Consider the following 10,032-nt stretch of genomic DNA (forward strand, 5'->3'; position numbering starts at 1 on the left):
AGTACTAGAAGAGATAAAGAGGAGTGTATTTATCTGGAAAGCTTTCAAGATGTCTTTTCAAAAAGTTTATTTATTATATTTGGTAGTATTAAGTAAGTCTGGATATTTGTAGGGGAGAGGAGGGGAGTATATCCATTTCTCAATGAAAATAAAGCAGTTTTCTTAGAAATATGGTTTGAATATACTTGGGGTTCGATACTTAATCTCATTAAGAGAGGAGTGCTTTATTGTGGTAGAAATGATGGAGGGTTATGATTAATAAAACCAAATAGTGCATTTAGCTTCTGTGTATTTAGACTGGATTTTAGAGAAGGAAGGTAAGAAGGCCCCTGTTAGGCCCCAGTGGTCTAATGGATAAGGCATTGGCCTCCTAAGCCAGGGATTGTGGGCTTGAGTCCCATCTGGGGTGATATAATCCTGATATAAGGGAAGCTTTTACAGCTCATATGGTGTAGTGGTAATTCACTGTGGCTATGTTGTGCAGGGTCCCGGGTTTGAGACTTACAAAGGTTGATTATTTTCGTAGGTTCTGTAGTGTAGTGGTTATCATGTCTGCTTTACATGCAGAAGGTCCTGGGTTAAAGCCCCAGTGGAACCATTATACTAGTGCAAGGTAAGAAAATTGGGGCAGGCATGATAAAGAATAACAGGATTTGATAGGTGAAGTGTATTGATACAAACATATGAACATAATGGAATGTATGGTGCAAGGGAGGAGAAAAAGGAATGAGAGGAACAACATTATGTCTGAATATGTAAATAAAAGCAGGTTATTGAAATTAGCCATTAAGGAAATACAGGAAAAAGAATTAAATGGTATGAAAAGATAATGAAAAATCCTTCCTATAATATATCATTGAAAAGAATGTAAGAATTCAGAAAATGAGCAATGAAAGGAAAACATGTAATGCTTCAATATGTTGTTGAATTAAAAGATTTATTCTGGAGATTAATGTTAGGGAATTTAGCAGTTAGGGGCAAAAGAAATATAAACAGCGTTCTGAAAGATTGTGTTCTTTATGTGGAGTGGAAGAAAGTTTGGAATGGTAAAGCTTTTCTGGAAAAGCTTATAACCATTTTAGTTTTCAAAATAATCACTTAAACATTTATTGTATGGGGAATATGGATGGATGAATAAAAATTAAACGAGACAAACTGTTAGTGCAATATGGATGTTGAAGAAAAATTGGTATGCAGATGTTTTATATAATAAATTATAAGTAGCATACTTCTGAAAAAAAAATTCTGGTTATGGCAAAAAGGATGAGGAGGGTAAACTTTTCAAAACAAATATTATTCGCTTTTTTATTATAGCAATTATTGCAAATGTTCTTTTTGTAAATGATTTGGTAATGCGTATGTATTTTCTGACAGTGTACTGTATAATGTTAATAAAGTCCCCTACTGTTTTTCATAAGTAGCTTCCCATCTTTTACATCCATGTAAGCTCCCACCAACTCAGGTAGATGCAACCTTGATTTAATGTCTCATCCATAGTTTAGGTTGCATTTTTTTGTTTTTATTTTAATGAATATTTACTCTGTTGTTTATTGTGGCTTTAGGACAATTGCTCTCATGTCAAATTTCAGCTGTCTGGCAGCAAAGCCTGTGTGCTGCATTCAAAAGTATGCAGAACAAAACAAGTTTCCAGTAGGGTGGTTGAAATTCACTAAGTTATCTTCCAGCCATATTTACAAAACAGAGAACATGAAAAATGGTACTCATATAAAATCTGAACAATGTCTTTGGGTCATATTTTGTTATTAAAATGTGGCCTTGATTCAGAGAATTAATTCTTACCTGATCCATCACACAGATCTGATACTCTAGTAGGAGCCAGTTAAAAAACTTCTAATTAGCTTATAATGCTATACAAATTCTATGTATGTTCTCACCACACTGCAATGGACAGGAGATAACTCTTTCTGTTAGGAGTCCTTACACTTGGAAGCCAACATACATGATAGAGGATAGTTACACAGAAGTATACAGTGTAACGTGGAACATTATCAGGGGCGTCTCTGGAGTGATCACATTGTGATGTCATTACTTGGACTGATCAGGGCATGTGATGCAATAAATCTCCAAAGGCATATGACACATGACTAGATTATTATGTACTACATGTTCTACATATCATGGTGCTCAGTTACCTAAATCAGAAATTTGTAGTGGGAGGAGAAAAACTAAATTATTTAAAAAGGTGGCAGCAGCCTAAATACAAGGGCTTCTGAATGACCAGAAGGAAAACTGCACATAGAAGTGTTATTATGATATCATGTGTCCACAGCTACTGTTCCTTATACCTGTAAGTGAAAATTGTGTAACTAATGATTTAATCTGTGGGCTTCAGAGCTGTTTTTATATAAAATAACTCACCAGACACATACATATAAATTCACCAGAAACTTGAAAGAGATAGTGCTGCAGCATTTTCAACTTTATCTATGACTTTATAAAGTACAACTCAACTAATATTGTACTGTTTCACAGTACAGGGTGGCAGGATAGTGTTTGCTTATCAGCTTTCCAGACAAAGATGGAGCATGATAATGAGAAATGTATGATACCAGGTGCAAGTACAGGGTTTTTCTGGCTTCAATTGCATCTGACAGGCTAAATCTGTAAGGAAATGTTATTGCACTGCATTGTTAATATGCAAATTATTCCAAAGCACTGTCATTTATTCAGCGCCAGTTCACCATGCAGGGCAGGCTAAATCTGTAATTATTTGTTCAGTATATTATGGATACAGAAACCAGAGATCTCAGCAGAAACACATGTAGGTATAAGTAGGACATGCAAACTGCAGAAAAAAACTTATTACAATAGCCAGATAGATATCAGCACCACAGTTGTCAACCATTTGTAAATTTATGAACAGTCCATAAACCAATCTGAAAAACAAAAAAACAAAACAAACAAAAAATAAAAAGTTAGATGCCAGGGTCATGGCAAGTCACCTCTAGGATTAAAAGCACTATTGGCATGCCAGGCCCTGTAGCACAGAAGAGTGAAGCCCTGACTGCAAGCAAGATGACCCAAGTTCAACTAGTAGTGCAGCTACTAGAAGACCCCAGCAGGAAGGGGAGGGATTGAACAGCTCACTCTGGCCCAACCATCCTGGAGGGAGGGAAATGATGGTCCTATTCAGCCAAATTTCTCCAACAATAGCCATAGGACTATGAGACAAAGCTGGTGAAGGTAGCTTTCTAGTATGTGTGTGTGTCTATCTATCTTAGTGGGAGGACACTAGCACCCGAAAAGGGCATAGAATGCCTCTGTAGTGATGTGAGTGCTCAGATCAGCCACCAGGGACAAGGTTAGGAACTCAACGACAAAACCCTTGATGGGCTACATTTTTGACAGGTCCTTAAGATGGGAGAGATGAATGCCAGCAGACCAAAGGGAAGTGAAAAATCACTATTACCATCACTTGGCATATAGCAGTGTGTCTGTCTTTCTACCACTGTGGGGTGTGAAGCCACTTAAAGTGTCACTAATATTACTTACTAACTTTTTCTAACCTTCTCTGACAATTATCTTGGAAATGTACTGTAGCACATAGGAGTGCAGCTATTCAGTCATTCAATCTCTGGAGATAAGCACAACTTTTCATTAGTTGATATTAGTACTGTCTTTAATTGTTTTAGCTTGCAGCCCGGAAAAAGGCACTTACAAAATGTAATTTATTACCTCATTAGAATACTAAGCTGTATTAATTTTGGCTGGACTTTTAGGTTTTTAAAGGTAATTACCCGCTGTCATTTTTAAGCATATCTAAGCTAACAACTTATCCAAAATATCTTCAAATGTAAGCACTTTTTTGTGAGTATTTTACTGAGGCAATTTTTTATATGAAGCCAAATTTCCCTTATAGACATGTGATAGTAACTTATTTTCTTCAGTCTAATACACGAGAATGAAATTTAGCACATAGCCTATTTTATCAGTGCATTTTTTTAGTGGATCAGGTTGGTAATCTCTGTGGTTATGTGGATGCAGTGCCAGTTAAATTACACTACTTAATATTGGGGACATATGCCGCAGCGGTGGTGCTGCGGTAGCATTGTCACCTCGCAGTAAGATGCTGTCTGGTTCGATTCTCTGCTAGAGCGTCTTCTGCGTAGAGACATGTGTGAATGGGCGTACCTTCGTTGAAGGCTGTGCGTCAGGGCTTGTAACTCGGCACATAAAAATCAACTACCAATCATTAGTGGGCCAGAGTTCCACTGTGGCGACCCCTAACCGAAAAGCCGAAAGACACAAACAAAATGTTGGGGACATATAGTTTGAAAGCTGTTTTATTATGTTTAGTGAAAGAACTTGCTAAATTCTCGTGGGAGCACTGAAGATTTGTACAGGAGCCAGAGGTTCAAAGTTTACACCTCTGATGGATTTGGACATACTTCCTGGTAATACAGCAGCCCTAGTTCAGACTAAGTCCATGAAGATAAGTTCCACTAACTTTTTTTCAGCAGATGTTATTACATTGCAGTTTGGAAGATATGTGAAGTATTTAAAAGCAAGAGACTTTCCTCAATTAATTTAAAATGAATCTGCTGAAGATTTATAATCATGAGTTGTTATACATGACTATTGTCATACTTAAGAATTTTGTTTTATTTATATCACTTTTGTAGCTTTATCATTGATGTTGAATGTCTTACTATATAGTTGAGTCTGCATGTTTACTACATTTATAAGCTCTTGCTCTTTGTATTTACTGTATAGTCTATGCATATCAGTGCATGGTGCATTGTGGCATTTTTGGTTACCTTGATCTAAAAGTGCTCATCTTCATTAATCACTGATTTGTTTTTCATTAGCTCAGCAGCTTTATGCCTGAATTTGAAGAGTTAAAGTGCTTGGCTTTATTTTTCCTTTGTGTTCTTCCTTTCATAAAGCACTACCTTTGTGGTTGTAATTCCCAAATTTACTAGCATTAATATAATAACCACAATTGATTATGAGTAACACAGTGACTTTCTTTTGGCTTGTTGCAATTTTTTTGTGAGAATACCTTCTAGCTATGTTGGTTTGGAGGCATTTACACAAGTGGCATGGTGCCAAACAGCCCTTGGATCTTGGGGGGTGAGGGCAATGATTGCTGTTAGGGTTATAGGGAACTGCCTTGTGTCAGATTCTCCTAAGGGCCTGGGTAAACATTGGGCAGGATTCACGAAGCCTCCGTGTAAGAGTTATAACTCATACACGGAGGCTGCAGTTAAACGGAGTGATGTCAGCATGCTCTGCATATTCATGAGAGCATGCTGAATCACACCTAAGGCTAACACGGTCCATGTAAGACAGTAGGGGGCGTGTCCATCGGCCGAGCCCTGTAAGCGGACACGCCCCCAGAAGAGTAAAAGTGCCCAAAGTAAACACCCACGACAGAGTCCATGGAAATGTGAATAAACACAACACATGCCTCCACAGACTACGAACATAAAATGTACAAATGAACATCTCATAATTTTTTTTTAAATTGTAAAGATGTTTAACCGTGAGTGCGCTCGTTTGCGTGGGCGTGCCCGTAGCACAGCTACAGTTAGCAGTCAGTGGGAAAGCATATAAGAACTAAATATGCAAAGTAAGCCAAGAAGTAATAGCGTAGCGGTAGAGATGTTGGCTGAAGAGCAGGCATTCATGGTTCGAGCCCCCACAACACCAATTTTTATTTTTAGCAAAATAAGCACGAAACAAGTCCCTGACAAATATGTACACATAAAATCACATTTTATGTAAAATGTAATGAAATAGCCCATTTATATTGAAGAAATGTGAGGTAACAAAACAATAAAAAATGCCAGATGTGCCCATAGCTGAGCTACAGTTTAACAGGGTGAGTGCATCTGCCCATAGGTGAGCAGTGGTTTAACTGGTGCAAAATGAGTGCCCGTAGCTGAGCAGTGGTTTAACATGCTAAATCTATGTGCCCCTAACTGAGCTGAGTGTAATATGCGTGCTGATAGCCAAATGAGGCTTAAACCAGCGTACCCCATTTGCGCGGAGCTGCGCACCACGCAAACAAGCTAACCGACGGGCAACGTTGAGCAAGCCGTATCAAAACTGCCTTTACACAGACACACCCCTCAGCTTGTCTAGACAGTCATAAAAAATAAAAAGTAGTGGCCAGGTTCGAACCCAGGATACTATACACCATAGTCAAGGTACTGAACCACTAAGCCATGACAGCAGTACCTATAAATGCAATAATAGCAAATATATAGGAATGAATACAAACTGGAGCATGACAATGCAGGTTTAATGAAGTTGATACAATTCCAAAATGGCCAATCACAGATATGTGCGGGAAAAACGGACTATATAAGCCCCATAGGCGGGAATACACAGCATAAACGATTGTAAAACTGACTTGCAGCCAGAATGACAGGACTAGGTAAGGGTAGTTGCTTTCGAGCACAGAGGTGGGGCATTGAGGAGTCCAGGTACATGGTCTGGCTCCTAGTCCACAATCATGAGGCCCAACTCATGCAGGGCCAGGTCCTGTGGGGAGCATATGGGGCTGAGGCGTGGGACCAGTTGGCTCATGATCTCACCAGTTCCACAGGGATTCCAAGGACTGGTGAGCAGGTCCATCACCACCATGCAGACCTGAAGAGATGCAAGCAGGACCAATTGAACCGTTGGATCCAGGAGGCCCAGCAAATGCCCAACGCCCCACTACTGAGTAAGTTACATTTAATTATGTATGTAAGAAATTAAACTAGCTGATATTATGGAGATGTGTATTCCAATATTACTTAATTTATATTACAGCTGCAGGTGTCCATTCTGCAAACCGCAGAGCCTATGGCGATAGGCTGGTGCGGTTGCGCCACCAGGCAGGTCAGTAATCCACTACCAGTAACTGTAAAGAAATATAAAAGTATGACAGTCAGCAAAAGAGTGCAGTGTAGTCACTAAGTAATAAAATGTGCAAGTAACAGTGTGAAAGTGTTTGCAAGTATTGCTTGATTACAAAAGTGTGTTGCAGCCTGTAAGCCAAACAGAAAAATGAAAATGTCTGACATAAATTCTGAAATAAAACTGCCCCACCTGTAAGAAAATAGTACACAACCTGCAGCAGGCTGAAAGGTATAGCTGCAGAAGATGATGAAATCACATGTGTGAAATATATCCCTGTTGAAATACAGAAACATGACAGAAGTGAGACTGCTGGAAAGGATTGTAATAACTACAGGTAAAACATGTCAATAAAGCCTAGAAGTAAGTACCATCCTGAATAGTAAAATGAAAACAAGTGAGAGAGTGTGAGAAAGTGTCATGAATCCAGCAATACAGTAGTAATAACCCCTGAATAAAGTATACTGCAGTCAGTACAGAATGAAATGCATGTGAGAGTCAAAACCAAACAGCGAAATCTGTTCAAAGTGTTGCTGCATCTGGAATGTGTATCCCAAAATCTGGATATGTTGCTCTCAGTCTGCAATATGCAGATAGTATGATTGTCTGATATACCAAACATCCACACTTGTCTATAGCTTTATAAAGCAAATGTAGCAGGATGATGTAGCTGAACAAAGCTAGATATGAATGTGTATGAAGAACAATAAAATGTATATTGATGTTGCAGTAACAGTCCTATCACCAAGTTGAAGTAGTTATCATATTGGAAACTGTAGTTAGAACAGTAGTGTGCATATATGTGCAGCTATTAGAAATGTACAGCATATGTATTGGTATTCGAAGGTGTTAATATTATTTGCTTCACCCCACCCTATAACCACATATAACCCAATCCAGCAATACAGTAGTAATAACCCCTGAATAAAGTATACTGCAGTCAAGACAGAATGAAATGCATGTGAGAATCAAAACCAAACAGCGAAATCTGTTCAAAGTGTTGCTGCATCTGGAATGTGTATCCCAAAATCTGGATATGTTGCTCTCAGTCTGCAATATGCAGATAGTATGATTGTCTGATATACCAAACATCCACACCTGTCTATAGCTATATAAAGCAAATGTAGCAGGATGATGTAGCTGAACAAAGCTAGATATGAATGTGTATGAAGAACAATAAAATGTATATTGATGTTGCAGTAACAGTCCTATCACCAAGTTGAAATAGTTATCATATAGGAAACTGTAGTTAGAACAGTAGTGTGTATATATGTGCAGCTATTAGAAATGTACATCATATGTATTGGTATTCGAAGGTGTTAATATTATTTTCTTCACCCCACCCTATAACCACATATAACCCATTCCACGTGAAAATGGTATGTGCAATCACAATTAACACCCCTGGCCATTTGTCCTGTTGGGTCATATATATTTGCATGTCCGTTGATGCATCTGCCCTGTTCATACATCCAAACCTGATGGCCTGTTGCCATCAATCAACCCTGCATGTTGTTGGACTGTGTATTGCTGTTCAAATTATGCATGTGTTATGCTCGCTGTTCAATGGTGTGAATATCTGGGTGTTTGGTTAATGGGAATACTAATGCATGCTGTTACAACTAATTGTGAATGGTATTATATGTCACTAACCCAAACTGTCATGACATAATGCAAAACATAGGGCGACAGGGAAGGCGGGTTCCAGCGGACCCACCTCTCCCACCTCAGCTGGCGAGTGCACCTGGCACTAGTGCCCAGTCTGGACCCTCCTCCGGTGGCCCTGTGCCACCTGCGGGTGGTAGCGCTGCAGGGGATGGGGCTCGCCCCCCCCTCTGCAAGTGTGGCCGGAGGAGAACCACCACTCACCCTCCGTAGCATCCGGACTGTGGTGCGTAGGGAGATTCGGGACTCTGTTCTCGAGCCCCTACGCCAGCTTAAGGCACAGGTGGCACAACTTACGGGCATGCCTGCTGCCCGGCCTACACAGCCCCCAGCACAGCCCCATCCTGGGCAGTGAAGGAACAGTGGCAACTGCCTATGGGTGGGGATATCAGTTTCACTGTTGCCATCTGTGGGCTCATGGGCTCTGGATATCCAAACCTCCGTCCCCGTCAATTGTGTAACCCCCCCCACACGTGTCATACACCGCCCCTGTATGCGTCTTCTTTGTCTTGTCTGTTTACCTACCCAACCTACCTCCCCAGCTGTACCGACTTCCCTCACCTGACATACCACTCTCACCTGAAAAAAAAAAAAAAAAAAAAAAAGGGCACTCTGTACCCACAAAATAGTTATGCCCCATACATAGCTGCCCATTCCACACACATGTCTGCTGGACATGGTAACTATCAATTACAATTGGCTGTACAAGTATTATTGTTGTCCTGACACCTCTCTCAGGGGTGGAAGGTTTCAAATGTCACACCAAATTACATAAATATGCACAGCTGTTGCTGATGAAGAAATGGGCAGCTATGGGCCTTACCTACATCCCTCCTGCAAATCCCAAGCTTGTTTCCCTACTGTCTTACCCTCTTTGTGACCCCTTTTTCACCATTTTCCTGTCTCCCCATTTTCATTTCTTTCAAAGAAAATAGCGCGGGTGTGTGCCAGAGTAAGCACTGTTAAGCGGTTGTAAGCGGTGTGCGCGTGTGTGCGCGGAGCTAACCGCCAGTGCGCATGCCTGAGCTCCGCGCAAACCAGCGCAAACCCGGTTACAACTGCTTAAAAGTGCCTTAGTCACTTTGATTGACAGGTCCTGTAGTCAGTTCAAAAGCAAAATAAAATCCCACTGTCAGTCCCGAACCCAGGACTTGGAAACAGTAGTCTGTATGACCTACCACTAAGTCATGACTCTTATACAAGAGCATTGTGCTAAAATATATATAACATGTAATAGTAGGGATGAATGTAAAGGGAATATAGGATGTGTAGTACCCAAAGCATGTAATTTAGAATTACTGTCAAAACTACTGGATTCCCATAATAGTAGTGTGTGAACAGAAACAGCCATGCTAGTTGGTAGCTTGTAGGTAATAATGTCAGTTAATGTACATATATAAATGTATGTATATGTACATATATATATATATATATATATATATATATATATATATATATATATATATATATATATATATATATATATATATATCTATA

General features: G+C 39.7%; 1 non-coding gene across 1 annotated transcript; it reads left to right on the forward strand.

The window, feature by feature from the left end:
• Window positions 1-525: 525 nt before the first annotated feature.
• On the forward strand, window positions 526-598 carry TRNAV-UAC. The gene has a single exon. It is a non-coding gene; the product is annotated as a tRNA-Val (tRNA).
• The last annotated feature ends 9,434 nt before the right edge of the window (window positions 599-10,032 follow it).

The sequence above is a fragment of the Protopterus annectens genome, chromosome 1.part0 (genome assembly GCF_019279795.1).
Source record: "Protopterus annectens isolate FY-2018-M chromosome 1.part0, PAN1.0, whole genome shotgun sequence".
Lineage (NCBI taxonomy): Eukaryota > Metazoa > Chordata > Ceratodontiformes > Protopteridae > Protopterus > Protopterus annectens.